Source organism: Balaenoptera ricei, chromosome X (assembly GCF_028023285.1).
Source record: "Balaenoptera ricei isolate mBalRic1 chromosome X, mBalRic1.hap2, whole genome shotgun sequence".
Classification (NCBI taxonomy): Eukaryota; Metazoa; Chordata; class Mammalia; order Artiodactyla; family Balaenopteridae; genus Balaenoptera; species Balaenoptera ricei.
Window position 1 is genome coordinate 86,704,841 of NC_082660.1, and position 16,324 is coordinate 86,721,164.

Genomic DNA, 16,324 nt, shown 5'->3' on the forward strand with positions numbered 1-16,324 from the left:
CCATTATCATTGCAAAATACACATCTGTGTCAAACCATGGAGAATTATGCCTCAGTGCACTTACAGCCATAAAGAGAGAAGCACTGAATACTTTAATATTCAGCCTCCTTACAAGAATGCTGAAATACTTTCTGCCTCAAAGGCGATCATGTGATAAGTTCTCAAATTAGTCAAAAACAGAATTGGTTTAAAATACTTCTTTTTAAATAAGGCACATATTCTTTTTTCCCTGCATTTTAGATTCCATTTCCCTTAGCCCAAAAAGCACAGACTCGGCCTGGTGTTCATGCAGCCAGCCTGGATGGGGTTTGCTAAAGCTGAGTGCCAAAATGTGTGAAAGCTTTGCAGCACTGTGAGCTGACAGACCATTAGGCAGATTGGGACTGTGTGCAGCTGTCCGGATGGATGCTGCTGGAATTGCTATACTCTTTGTCACAGGATTATGCTGCTGGAGGGACTGCAGACCCTACTTTTTAAAACACCTTTATTTCCTTTGATGGGAATTTGATCTGTAGGAGTTCAGACTTTTAAGAATAGTCTCAAATGGAAGAAAGAACACTTTCAAATACCTATATTCTAATATTTTTATGGTAACACAAGCAACTCAAGTTTCCCTCATGGTCACATATGATGATGTGCTAGGAATCTTTTTAAAGGACCATTTGAATCCTATGTTCAAGTCCTTTGCACAGTCAATTTTCTTTATTAACCAAGTATTCTTCATTCATGTTATGCATTTTGACCTTATGAATTCTGTTTGTGCCTGTTTTTGCTTGAGCAGGTTCTTGAACACCGAGTATCAAAAAGAGTATTCAAAAATCAGTCTACAGATCTAATTCTGTAAGGTATAACACTTAAATTCCTACCTGTTTTGATTACCATTAGTGGTCATTAATTGCCTATTTTTTCAAATTTAAATTACACGCTCTCTATTTGTTTAATACCTGTATTTTAAATTGACAAATTGAGTTACCATTGTCATCCTCATCTTTATAATTAACCTGTCAAATGCAAAACAAATAACTTATATCACCTCTGTGGGAGTTTTAGTCATTTGGATGATAATTTCCATTCCAGAAAAATACTGCTGGTGAGCTTCAAAAAGTAATCTACTACATTGTTCTTAATAAAGATGGAACTTTCTAAGTCAGGTGACATGATATACAAGGAAATGTATATGTCCACACCATCCATATGCAGGTACATAGCCTGCATTTCATGGATCGTAATAAAAGTTAAAAGTCAATACATTTTTAAATAATCAGAGGTGTCATAAATATTCACTGGGTAGGACTTCCTCAATAGGCTGTCAGCCTGCTGTAGATTACTTTGCAGACATAGTGTAGCCTTACTTAAAGATGGGTCTCTTGAGAGCAATAGAGACACACTGGAAAGTAGGAGATGACATTAATACAAAATGGAAAGACATTTCTGCATTTTACATCAGTGAATTTCGTGATCATCTTTTTTCATCTTGTAAACATTTGGGATGAGTCATTTTCTTTCCATCTTTCTCTCACTAAAACTTACCTAGATTTTAGAGGTCAACATGAAGAATACTAAAGTTCTAATGCCTACCTTTACTAAAGTCTCATTCCAATAAAGTTTAAAGTAATTCTATTGCATTTCAAATTCAAGTCATCAATATATATGGTGGATTTAAAACTGTAAAACTGGATGCAAATGAAAGGGAGACCATAAAGGACTTAAACAAGATCCTAATGGACTCTGCATTTGCACCTTATAAATGGCCAACCTTATGGCTATAAAGAAGCATTAGTGCAGTGCTCCACAGGACAGTAAAACACCACATTTCTTAAATCTATATATTTTTGTCCCTGTGTTTAAAACCTAACTCAAATATTTGATTTTTTGTTTGACTTTAGGGTATTTTAGTGATAAAGAGTTGCTTTTCCTCTCTCTGACGCTAGATTAGATTAACTCTAAAATATAAACAGCCGTCTCCATGCAATCTCTTACATTCCAATTTCAGTGCTGTTTTTATTTTTCCTTTATCATGGCATGAATTGAGAGCAAGATGAAGAAGTCATTTCAAGAGCCCAAATGCCAGCATTACATGAATATTTCTTTCTCTGGCCTGACTAGCACTCTGCAACCAAGGGTGCTTTGTTTCCTAGGGTATCTTGGTTAAAAGTAGTATAGGGATTAAAACTTCCCATTTATGAATCCCTGGTGGACTTAAAATATCTAGTGTAAGAACATGCTGCCAAAACTACTCACCCCCCCAAAGGGGTGTGCAAATGCTCCCCTATAAAGGAATACAGAAAAATCACCACACTACATCTCTGTTTTGTCCTCTGGAACTACAGAGAGGGGAAATAATGTTCTACGGCACACATAGCTCCCACCTCAATCACTCCACTTTCAGTCTGAGGCTTTCAATTTAAGCATTTTCTAATTATGCTGTATGAGGTGTAGAATTTGTTTAAAAAATTAAGGCCACGGTATGGGTCATAAAATTGTGACTCTGATAGAATATCTCTGTTCATCAGAAACAGTCACTAATCACTAATTTTAGAGATCTGAGTGGAGTCCTTGAGGGAGGCAGGGAAGATGGCGACTTCCCACATCAGCTCCCACACAACAGTTGGCAAATCAATTCAATGAAATAGCTATCATAAGAACAGTGTTTAGATGCTTTCAAACTAAAGTGTTTGTATTAAATATGGGGACATATTTCTGTTCTTATGTGCATACTTGCTAAACGCCAGGTATCTAGACATATTACGGCAAAAATTAGTCCACCCACTAGGTTTTTGTGGTTGTTCTTGTTACCAGTCTCCAAGATAGTAGGATACAGGAATTTTTTAAAATTTTTAAAATTTATTTTATTGAAGTATAGTTGATTTACAATGTTGTGTTAACTTCTGCTGTACAGCAAAGTGACTCTGTTATACATATATATATACAAAATCTTTTCCATTTTCTTTTCCATTATAGTTTATCACAGGATATTGAATATAGTTCCCTGTGCTATTGAATATAGTAGGACCTTGTTGCTTAGGAATTTTAATTAAGCTGGTCCTATCATGGAGACTGGCTCTGAACGCTATTTCAAAAACATTGTCAGTTAATTTTCGCTACAACAACTGTTATACAGCCACATCTTGGTACCGAAGTATCCTAAAAGCACACTCTTAGGCACATGTGTATTTCCCCTTTCCATCTCTGTGTCTCTCCCTCTGTCTCTCTTTTAGTGCCTACTCCTGAATATTTGCTTGTTCATGAAATAGCAATTTAGGACTTAAGTAACAGAAACTGGGGGAAAGTTTGGGTGACCATACTCTCTTAAGAATGGAAAGGACCTAGAGAGAACATCTAATTTGTTCATATCTAGTAAGATGAAGCAAATTGTGCTTTGAAAAGACCTTCACTTTCGCTGAACAATGAATGTTCTATTATAAAGGCAAGATTGTCAGCTTCTCTTTATTTTTTGTCAAAGATGGGACAGAATTTGATATGTTCTTGAATCAGTTTTGCAAGCAAAATTTTTTCAGTGTGTCAGTACCCTTACTGAATAATAATGAGAGGGCTTTCATATAGGAATATTATGCCATTGCTGCACTATCTGCAGTAAGTACTTTGCATGGCTTTTCCAGTTTAGTGTTAGAACATGCACTGAGGTGTGGCAAATTGCAATTCTTCTGATGCACAATATGAACTTGGAAAGTTATTCTCCCTGCTCTGAGCCTCACTTTGAACATCTGTAAAAATGGCCTACCCTCATAAGGTTTCTGTGTGATGATTAAGTCAAATAATATATGCAGACACCTAACAGAGTGTCTGGTATACAGTGGAAGCTCTTGTAAGTGCCAGATTTTCTAGAACTTCCTCTCCACAACCCCAATCCTTTCTCTAGTGGGAAAGACTTACAAGGAGATATTACACTGATATGTTCAGGAATCCCAGTAATTTATACCATATATTTATGAAAAGATTGGCTACAGTGAAAGAATGAGGGGTCTGTTTGAAGAGCAGAGTTTTACCCAAGATTTCTTAACCTCAGGACTATTGACATTTTGGGCTGGATAATTCTTTGTTGTGGAAGATGTTTAACAGTATCTCTGGCCTTTACCCACTAGATGCCAGTAGTAGGGCCCATTCACCCTCCCGCCCAGTTGTGACAACCAAAATTGTTGCCAGATATTGCCAAATGTCCCTTGCAGGGCAAAAAACCCCTTGATTAAAACCATTGGCTTAAACTAATATAGGGGCAGAGACGTTAACCTCATGATTGCCATTGATTAATCCACTGGACTAAATCATGTACCTGTATCTACATGTGATTTAATGACTCTAAAATGATTTTGAAACAGTACAGTTAATGAAATGAAGTGCTTTTTTAACTAGAAAACTAACTCCTGATTCTAAAAAAAAAGTAATTCTAAGCCACACAACTTTGTTCTGTTCTCTATTTGCTACACTCTTATTCTAGATAGCTATTTTATAAATACTGCTGCATAGATCATTTGGTGGAAATTTATGCATGTACAAACCCCATTTGAAAAAAATTTCAAGGTGTATGATCTATAGATGTTACATTTTTGTTTTTTTTGTTTGTTTTTTTTAACATCTTTATAGATGTTACATTTTGATTCACCCAGATGAGACAGTTAAAAGAGCAGTCCAGGAGTGGGTCCTCTACAGTGTAAAAGGAAGGCACTTTATTTCCATTATAATAGTTATATATCTTTAATAAATGTCAAGTTTTCATAAGAGGTATATAAAATATAACAATTCAGAGGGGTGGGAAGGAAACCTAATGATAGCCAAATAAAATAAAATGAAAGGATTAGTCATAATCACATTGTCTTCTCTTAATCATACTGTGAGTTACAATGTAAATGCCAGTATTGCCTTCATCTTTTTATTATAAAACACAGAAAGAAATGGTAGAATGGGAAAGAAAGAGGAAAATAACAATGGGGGCCTTTGAAGATTATGATTTCTATACCCTGACAATTCAAAAAATTGAGTGAAAAGGAGGATGGCTGTCAGAGAAATCTAATCCAATAAGTCAGAGAACCTCACAGCAGCATATCACTCAATTTGCCCTCTATATAAGGACTGGTACAGTCAGTGCAATAAAATGAAACATACACTTTCCCTTGTGATACATGCAGCAGCTGCCTCTAAGCTTCAGATATGACAGTTTTCTAAGCAGCTTTTGGACATACTTAGTACCCCGTGTTAGCTGGTGGCCCCTGATGACAGCTGAGCAATTCTCTGCTTAAACAGGCTCAAGTCCCACTGAAGCAGAAAGGAGGAAAGGTTTTTCTCCCTTCTCCTGGGTCACAGTATTCTGTGAATATGGAAGCATTGTTAAAAGTGTTTCTGAATGTCTCATCAGCAGCCTTTATTCAACATTCATCTTCTCCCATCTCTTTGCACCATAGAACACTGTCCTACGAGTCCCTGAACAAATTAATAAACAGAAACTTAAATACAGTTGAGGCCAGAAGGGGGCACTCTCACACCTTGAAATGATAGCAGAGCTCAACAGGAAGAGGAAAGACTCCTCTTCTTTCCTGGCAAGGACTCAGCCAAAGGAAAGCCATGGCCATACACTTTACATGAATTTCTCTCTTTTTCTGTCTATTGAATACTTCATCCACTCTTAAGGCCTTGCTCAAATGCCACCTTCTCCAATAAAAATGGTTTGGTCTCCCCATCCAGAAGAGATCTTTGCTCTTCACAAGTTCAATAATACTTCATTTATCTCTTCAGGTCATTTATCATACACTTCTTTATATTTTCACTGTATCTCCTCACTAGATAATTAGTGCCTGAAGTAGAAAACATCATGTCTTAAAATCATGGAATTTTGATATAGCAGATAATTCATCTTGTACTATTTCCCATATAATACAGGAAGCTGTTCTTTAATATCATTCAGATAATAATCTAGATTATGCTTAAACAATTTCTGTGAGAGAGTTCCCATTCTTACGAGGCAGCCTATCCAATGGAAAGGAAAGTTTAATGATGTGAAAGTTCTTCCAGCTAGTGAGACAAAAGAGATTTCTCCATGAAGTCTACATAGTCTTCTAGTTGGTAGCCTGTGTTTCCTAACTTTTCTCTTTTTTCAGTTATTATTCCTGTCATGGGGAACACTCCTGCTTCATCGAAAGTAAGAATTATAGATGCATGGCATAACTCCAGTGCTACTGAATTTCTGCTCCACTTTCTCCTCTGTGTCACACCAAACTCACTACAGTATCTTGATACCGATTTCAGCTCCTTACCCCCTTAGGATGATTCTCATCATGAATTTCTTTATGATCATCATTTCATTCACTATAAGGTTCCTTGATCCTATCAAGTATACCAGAGATCAGGAACTCATTCTTCAAGCTTATTAATCCATCCATCCTTTCAACAAATATGGAATGTCTACTATATGCCAGGCACTGTGTTGGGCTCTGGGGGAAAAATGGTAAACAAAAATAGACATGGACTCTGACAGAATGAAGATCACAGTATAGTCATCAAGACAGACCTGGTTAAAAAGTTATTATTTAAAGAAAAAACTCCAAGAATGCTAAGGGTATGAAGGAGAGGAGCACTGAGTAGCATTTAATAGAAGGGGTTGTCCTAGTTAGGGAGGTCAGGGAAGGCTTCTCTGAAGTCATATTTGAGCTTAAATATGAAGAATGACTATCAGTTAAGCAAGCAAAGCATAAGGGGATAAAGGAATTCCCAGCAGAAAGAAAAGGGTGTGCATGGACCTGGAGCCAGGGAGCACAAGGACATTTTGAGAAACTGAAAAAAAATATTAGAATGACTGGCGTACAGGAAGTTAAGATTGGAGATGAAAGCAAAAGCCAAAGACTATAAGCCATGTTAAAGATTTTAATTATATCTTAATAACAAAAGAAAACATTGAATTTGGGTGTGGGGGCATTTTTTACAGAACTAGAACAAAAAATCTTAAAATTTGTATGGAGACAAAAAAGACCCCGAATAGCCAAAGCAGTTTTGAGGGAAAAAAACGGAGCTGGACTCCCTGACTTCAGACTATACTACAAAGCTACACTTATCAAGACAATATGGTACTGGCACAAAAATAGAGATATAGATCAATGGAACAGGATAGAAAGCCCAGAGATAAACCCACGCACCTATGGTCAACTAATCTATGACAAAGGAGGCAAGAATATACAATGGAGAAAAGACTGTTTCTTCAATAAGTGGTGTTGGGAAAACTGGACAGCTACATGTAAAAGAAAGAAATTAGAGCACTCCCTAACACCATACACAAAAATAAACTCAAAATGGATTAGAGACCTAAATGTAAGACCGGACACTATAAAACTCTTAGAGGAAAACATAGGAAGAACACTCTTTGACATAAATCACAGCAATATCTTTTTTGATCCACCTCCTAGAGTAATGGAAATAAAAACAAAAATAAATGAATGGGACCTAATGAAACTTAAAAGCTTTTGCACAGCAAAGGAAACCATGAACAAGACGAAAAGACAACCCTCAGAATGGGAGAAAGTATTTGCAAATGACTCAATGGATGAAGGGTTAACTCCAAAATATATAAACAGCTCATGCAGCTTAATATCAAAAAAAACAAACAACCCAATCCAAAACTGGGCAGAAGGCCTAAATAGACATTTCTCCAAAGAAGACATACAGATGGCCAAGAAGCACATGAAAAGCTGCTCAACATCACTAATTATTAGAGAAATGCAAATCAAAACTACAATGAGGTATCACCTCACACCAGTTAGAATGGGCATCATCAGAACATCTACAAACAACAAATGCTGGAGAGGGTGTGGAGAAAAGGGAACCCTCTTGCACTGTTGGTGGGAATGTAAATTGATACAGCCACTATGGAAGTTCCTTAAAGAACTAAAAATAGAATTACCATATGACCCAGCAACCCCACTACTGGGCATATACACACAGAAAACCATAATTCAAAAAGACACATGCACCCCAATGTTCATTGCAGCACTATTTACAATAGGCAGGTCATGGAAGCAACCTAAATGCCCATCAACAGGTGAATGGATGAAGAAGGTATGGTACATATATACAATGGAATATTACTCAGCCATATAAAAGAACGAAACTGGGTCATTTGTAGAGACATGGATGAATCTAGAGACTGTCATACAGAGTGAAGTAAGTCAGAAAGAGAAAAACAAGTATCGTATGTTAATGCATATATGTGGAACCTAGAAAAATGGTACAGATGAACCTGTTTGCAGGGCAGAAATTGAGACACAGATGTAGAGAGCAAACCAAGGGGGGAAAGCAGCAGGAGTGGGGGGGGGGTGCTGTGATGAATTGGGAGATAGGATTAACATATATACACTAATATGTATAAAATGGATAACTAATAAGAACCTGCTATATAAAAAAAAAAAAAAAAAGAATGGATGAGGAAGAAAATGAGGTCCAATTAAAGTGGATCCTTTCAGAAGATCCTTACTTTATATAGTACAAGGTGTTGACTGAAAAAAAAATACACAGCATAAAAGTTGAGAATTATGTTTTCTTCAGCAGATATACCAAGGACTTAAGCCCAGGAGACAGACTCTCAGACAGCTCTGACGGACTGTTCCAAAGACGTAAAGGAGGACCCGGGATACATAAGAATTTTGGCAAAAAAAAAAAACCAAAACAAAACAAAAACAAAAACAAACAAAAAAACAGCTAGTCAGAACATCAAAAGATTACTATTAATTAAAGAAAACCAGACATCTCAAGTTAATGAACATAGCACTTTTCTGTGTATGGGACAATGCAACAGTCTTGGCTCATTGAAATCAATCCTTTGATATGCATGTTAACTATCTAGGGCCAGTATCCTGTTTTTCTCCATCCCAAATTCCCTCAGGGTACACAGTCAGGGGCGTCTGCAGTGGCTGATGGCCACAACATCCTTTGCTTACTGATATGGCTGGCAAAATTTACAATAGTTTGAATTGTTTGTTTAATTGGAGATGGAAGCAAATGGGTGATTTCAAGAGATATTTAGGAAGAGGTAAAATAAATGGTTTTAGTGACAGATTGGATGTAGAGGTAAAAGTGATGAAGGGATTGAAGTTAACTCCATCTTTTTGGCTTATGCAACTACACGCATGATGGTATCATACAGAAAACTAGGAGAACATGTGAAGAGGACCATATTTAGGACATGTTGGGGAGATCCTACGTATTCTATTTTGGGCATGTTGAGTTTGAGGTAGGACTTTTGATCCATCCATGTGGCAATGTCAAGTAAAGAACTCAATATATGCATGTGTAGCTCAGAGAAGAGGCCAAGATCACCTCCTGGATGAAATCTTTTACCTCCGTTACTAGCAGGAAGACCAGTTTTCATTTATACTATGCAGAAGTGGTGGCTACCTTAGGCCAGAACACAAACATTGCAGCTTTTCCCACAATGACCAGACTTTACATGGCTGAAATTAAGCTACTAAACTTCTAGAAAATCTATAAACAGATTTTAGCCTCTGATTTCCTAGTTCTAGGGGCTCCTGGGAACATGGATTTAAGGGAGACTAATTGACCCCTTCTCCTCCCTACTAACTTTTCCTGGCTTGCTAGATAGTAGTAATTCACTAATTTTTCACAGCTAGGAAGGAGGCTAACATCTTTCATCAAAAACAACAAATATATAGGTACCAAAATCTCTTTACTAATTTTAGCACGTGTTCCCTATAACTATACACTTCTACGAGACCTCCTTTCACATACTAAGTATTTAGTAAATGTTGTATGCTTACATCTAGTGTAGCCTGCCTTCAACAAGAAACTCATAGATAAAAGGACCTGTGATTTATTGAGTTGTACTCTATAATGCCTTATACAGCACCATATACATGAAAGTACAGAGTAAATATATCAAAACATGACTTTAGGCACAGGTAGATAAGAGATACGAAAGAACAAGGGAGACAATTATTCTAATGTGTAAATCTCATTTGTCCCATGATTTAAAGTGTTTTACAAGAATCTGCAAGAAGATGAAGTTTTTCTAGAGTGCACCAATTCTTAATTCGTAATATAAAAATAACAAGACATTACATGGTTCTTGAATCTAAAATGCCTGTGGAAAGAGCAAGGAAAAAGCCATTTCAATAAAAATAGCAAGTTTTTCAATATTTAAATAAACTGCTTTCCCAAAGTCTCTCTTCCTCCAAAAACTCTCATTAAGATAAATAGGCTCATTTATTTCAAAGGAAATTTATAGTGAATTAGGTTTGAAAAGTGGACTGAAATGTAACTCATACTAATGTCGGGATGTGGGAATATAAATATAAATGTGAATTGAGTTCTTTGTACTTTACACTTTAATCAATCATACTGATTCATATATTCTACCTAAAACCAGTGGTTCAGAAGCATCTAGTCCAGTGTTTCTCAAAGTGTTTTTCAAGGATCACACTTAATGCCTAATCCTGAGAGATATTCAATTAAAAGGGGGATCCATGGCTATATAACTTTGGGAAAGCATATACAATACCTTACTTTTGCTTCACAGTATACCACTGCATATTAATGCTTCGAAAGTCCTAAGAAGTCTCCTAGTAATGAAATCTAAAACCCTTACTATGGTTTAACAGGCTCTACATAATCTAGACCTTTACTGCATCTTGGACCTCATTCCCCACCTCGATCCACCTCACTATTACACTTCAGCCACACTGGCCTTCATGCTGGTCCTCAAATACATCAAGCTTATTCCCATATTAGAGCCTTTGAATTTGCTCTTTCCTCTACTTTGAAAACTCTCCCCACCCCACCCCCAATCATAGCATGGTTGGCTCCCTCATTACATTCAAGTTTCTGTTCAAATAACACCTTCTCCAATATCTCTCTTTACCTCCAGTCTAAAATGAACCTCAAAAGCCCATCAGTCTTCATCATTTTTCCTGCTTTAATATCCTTCACAGCAGTTTTATCTATCTGATATTAACATGACATATTTGCTGTTCATCAATGTCTTTCCCTAAAGTCTAAGTGTCATGATGGTAAGGCCTTGTTCTGTCTTGTTGAACAATGGTTAAACAATACCTGGAGCATAAATATTCATTGAATGAATGAATGAATGAATAAATGAATAAATAATCCTCTTCACATTTGCTTAACCAAGTGTTCCCAAAATGTTTGATCATGGTATTCTTCCCTCATGTAACACATATTAAACATCTAAAGGAACTAGTGTTCTACAAAACAAACACCTTTTGGAAATTCTGATCCAGGCTAATATGATCTGAAAAAGAGAACATTGCCAGAGGCTTAAGAAGAAAAAAATAGTCTGGTTGGTGGAATATCTAAGACATCTGCAGAACTGTTAGTGTTATAATTGAGAAGAAAAAAAGAAAGACTATTAAATGTTCCAATTAATGTTTAATCTATATAAAAACACTATTTTAATTATTTTCAAAGACACTTTGAACTTATCAGACTGATCAAATTATAAATTATGTTAGATTTGTATGCTTAAAAAGAAGTAATGTAAGAGCAGAGGTTACATTAAGCAAACATATTCTAACTGTATTAATTCAATAAAGGATGTTATGATTAAGTTACCTACTGAAAGAACTAAGCCAGGTGGCTTAGTTAATTAGTGAACTTAGTTAAGTAAAAGGGTGAAGCAACATGACTCAGTCTTTGCTTATGATTTAAGACTTTTGGTCTCCAGTATATAAACATCATCCCTTTTTTCCTTTCCTACAGTGTTGCCATAATTTTTTAACTTCACACCTAGAAAAGTGTGATTAACTCTTAGAAGAATTTGAATGATAAAACTGTGGTCTCAAATAAGTATTGCAGTACAGCTGGACCTGTTCTTGTTGTTTCCATTTATTTCAGCATCTATGAAGTAAACTTGTACAATTAAAGTTAATGAGTTCTTTACTTGCCAGGAGGTAATAGGGTACTTTTTATTGTATTACAAAGGCAAAACTAATGTCAGCAAAGGCTCCCTTCAAAGTCTAGCACATAGCAAATTTCCTTCCAGCTGTTTGGAGTGAGGGTGGGTGTAGGTGAGGGTAGCAGGACCAGAGGGCTATGGCTAGTGAGAATAAAGAGACAATCACTATTATCACACTTAGTGTGCTCTTTCTCAGACTACTGGAAAATAAGAAGCAAAAAATGAACTCTGCCTGATTTTCCACCCAACAAATAAGAAAGCTGAGCAGTTCCAGTATCTCAGGAGAAATATGTTTGACAGAGAGATAAGATAAAGCAATGATGAAGGGTTTCAACTATCTGTTGGTGCAGAAGGAAGGAAAGATGGTGAAAGGAAGAAGGAAAATATGTGTTTTTCCACTTTAATGCTAGGATTGGCACAACTACAGAAAGGACTTGAGATATTCTGTTTTTACAAGGGATGGTGAGGAACTGTTAGAAATGACTAGGCCCTTTTTCTCAGAGCTTGCATTATACAATAAGGGCAATATGTTTATGTTATAATCATCACTCTCAGGCTCCTGAGTATCCAAAACTAAAAGTAAAAAGAAAAGTGATGATACTTACTGAATAAGAGGCTACTTTTCAGACAGGAAAGTGTACTGATAATCTGTATGTATTATGGTATAAGTTTCAAATTATTTTTTAAATTTCCTTTTAGGTAGAAGGAATAGATTATCTCCAATCTAGCCACATTTTGTCACCAGTAATGTTACAATCAGTAATATGCATTAGGAGACATATGGATGGAGTCAAGGATAGAGTCTATATTATCTGAATGGAGAAAAGTAACTGATCTCTATGGAGTTTGAATTCCTAAATTTCAAATTTCCAGGTTTGGCTTCTAATATAATGGTTCTAAAATGCTAATACATGGACCATGGTACTGGTTAAGGTTTCTTCTTTTACTGATCTATGGTAAAATTACAAAAATCACAATTTTATATACAGTCAGTTTAACCCTTCACTGTCCCTTTTTCAAAAAGATTGCTCATCTTTTCTACTTTTTTGATGTTAACATGTCTTTTCTTATATGAAATAAGTATATGATACCATGTGTCTTAAACAGTACACTTTCTTGGCACAATCAAAAGCTGGCAGCCTAACTTGTTCCTCAAAATTTCAAGAGGAGCATTTTATTTTAACCCCCAAATTTTAAACCCAATTGACATTCCAATTTTATAGCATACCAATTTCTGAGATATTTAAAATCAATTGAGTATTATTTCAACCAGGGACTGAATCCAGGACACTGCAGTGAAAGCCCAGGATCCTAACCACTAGGCCACCAGGGAACTCCCTAGAGGTACCTCTTTATATAAGCAGGTATTCACTATTTATCAAGAAATCCAATTCTCTTCACATACCGATGAATTCCTGTAAAACATCAATAGACTTTACTGGACTTCCATTTCTACCAGTATGACCATCCAAGTGCCATGACCATTTTTTAAAAAAGAAAACCAGAGAACAAAGTAACATGACTGAGAACCAACAGAAATAGACAACAGAATAGTAATCCAACAAGAATTCAGGAATTGGAACTATAAGACACATAACACTTAAACACATTTGTGTTTAAAGTTTCAGAAAATAAAGGTGAGGTTTTAAAATAAAAGTAATGGCAAGCATATCTAAAAATGAAAAAAGAATTTCAAGTTATCTAATTTATATTTTATACTTTAATAATTTTAAAAATCTCAACATTAGTAAAAGCATTAAATGCACCTAACAACATAGAAAACTGGAAGATAGATCTAAATAAATCATTAGTATGCCATATGGAAAGACAGAGATGCAAAATATACAAAAAGGATTTAAGAGACATGGAACATGGAGTAAAAGTTTTAACACCCATATAATTGGAGTTCCAAAGGAGAGGAGGGAGAGAAAGGGGCAGAGGTAATATTTGAAGATTTAATGGTTAAGAATTTTCCAGAATTTAAAAAAGATAGTAATATACGAGTTCAACAAGCATAATAAATCTCAGAGTTTATATAAAAAGAAACTCACTTTTACACACATCATAGTGAAAGTGAAGAATACTACAAAGAAAAGATTTTTAAAGCAGCTGGAAAAGAAAAGAAAAAATCACATACAAAAATGTAGTTATACTAATGGCTAGCTTTTCAAAAGCAAGAGTGGAAACCAGAAGACAGTGGATTTATATCTTCATTGTGCTGCGAAAAAATAGATGTCAACCAAGAGATCTATTTCCAGGAGAAATATATTTTAACAATGAGGGTGAAATAAAGACAATTTAAAGGTAACCAAAATGTACTGAGATTTATACTACCAGACCATCACTAAAATGAATGCCAAAGGAAGTACTTCAAGCAGAAGAAAAATTATCCCCCATGGAATGCCTGAGATAAAGAAGGAAAGAAGAGCAAAGATAGTGGTAAATATTGACTCTATAAAAATAATATTTCATGGAGTTATAATATAGAAATAAATAACACAACAATAACATATGAGTGGGAAGGGAAGATTGTCCTTAATGTACTCTAAGATCTTAATTGATTGGAGGAATTTAAAGATATTAATTTAGGCATTCATAAATTAGGTAGTCATGTTAAATTTCCTGTGGTTCTCATTTAAGGAATGGGTGCAGAGTATATACATTCTAAAATAGTAGAGACTAAAAAGGAATGGGAAAAAATAAACCAAAAGATGCCAAGAAAGGAGAGAAAAATAAATATAGAAAATTGGGGGCAAATAGAAGGCATAAAATAAGCTAGTAGAGAAATACCCAAATATACCAATATTTATAATAAATATAAGTGAACTAAATATAAAAAGTCCTATTAAAAGACAAAGATCATTGAACTTTTTTCCATATAGCTATATGTTGTTCATAAGAGATACAACTAAAAACATAAGAGAAAAATAGAGTGAAAGTAAAATTATGATAAAAAAGTATAACAAATACTACAGTAAATAAAACTAGTTTACCTATATTGATATCAAGTAAAATATACTTTATGATAAAAAGGTAACTAAATAATGACCAAAGGTCATTTCACCAAGAAAATATAACAATTCTAAATATGTATGTACCAATAACACAGTGTCAAATTATATAAAGCAAAAACTGACAGACTTACAGGAGAAAATTTAAAATCCACAATTATAGTTGGATATTTTAAATTAACCTCTTTCTCATTATTTGGAAAATTAAAAAGGCAAAGAACTCAGTAAGAGTATAGAATATTTGAAAAATCTAGTTAGCAAATCTGATCTAATAGATGAATATAGAACACCTCAGAATACTAATACTCAGAATACTAATTATTTTGAACACATTTAGAAAATGTACATTCTGAGTAAAAATCCAAGTCTCAATAAATACAACATATATCCGCATTACACAGAGCAAATTCACTGACAATAATACAATTAAATTATAAATCAGTGACATGAAGATATACTAGAAAATAATCATATGTTTCTTAAAAAATTAAGAAACATACTTCTAAGTAACTCTTAGGTCCAAGAAGAAATCATAGTTAAAATTAGAAAATGTACTAAGTTAAACAATAATAAAATATTACACAATAAAATTTCAGGGACAGAACTTGTATCACATTAAAATTGGCTTCAGATTCTTTGACTCTCTTCCCATTGAGATATTGGTTCTATTTCCCCATATTTTCCCCTCCTCTTGAATCTGGGATAGACTAGGATTGCTTTGGCCAATAGAGTAGGGTGGAAGTGCAGCTTTGTCAGTTCCACGTCTAATCTTTAGGAACTGGGAAGCTTCTGTTTCAGTCTGTTGAACCCGTGAGTAACCATGTAATAAGTCCAACTACCCTAATGCTACTATACATTGAAAAAACCCTAACAGAGGGAAGTTTGAAAGGCAGTGTGGAGAAATACAGAGGGAGGCAGAGAGAGAACACGAGTGAGTACATCTAAAGTAGTATTTAGAAGGAAATTTATTCTCTTAAATTATGACATTAGAAAAGAATAAGGGCTGAAAATTAATGGGCTGAGCATCCAGTTTAAGAAATGAGAAAAAGAATAGAAAAACAAACCTAAATAAAATACAAGGGAAAAATAAATATAAGAGCAGAAATGAACTACAAAGCAAACTTAGAATAAGGAAGATAAATAAAGCAAAATGTTTTTTTGAAGAGGCTGATAAAACTGACCCAAAATAGATAAATAAAAATAAAAACCTAAAATGGCAAAAGAGAAAAACTGAGGGAGTATAAAAGAAAGTTACAAATAAAAAACCTTTGGAATAAAAAAGACAGAAATAGGATATTGGAAATAACTTTATCTTCATAAATTAAAAAGCTTAGATAAAAGGACTTAATAAAATGACTTAATAAAGGTGTTTCAGGAATAAAGATAA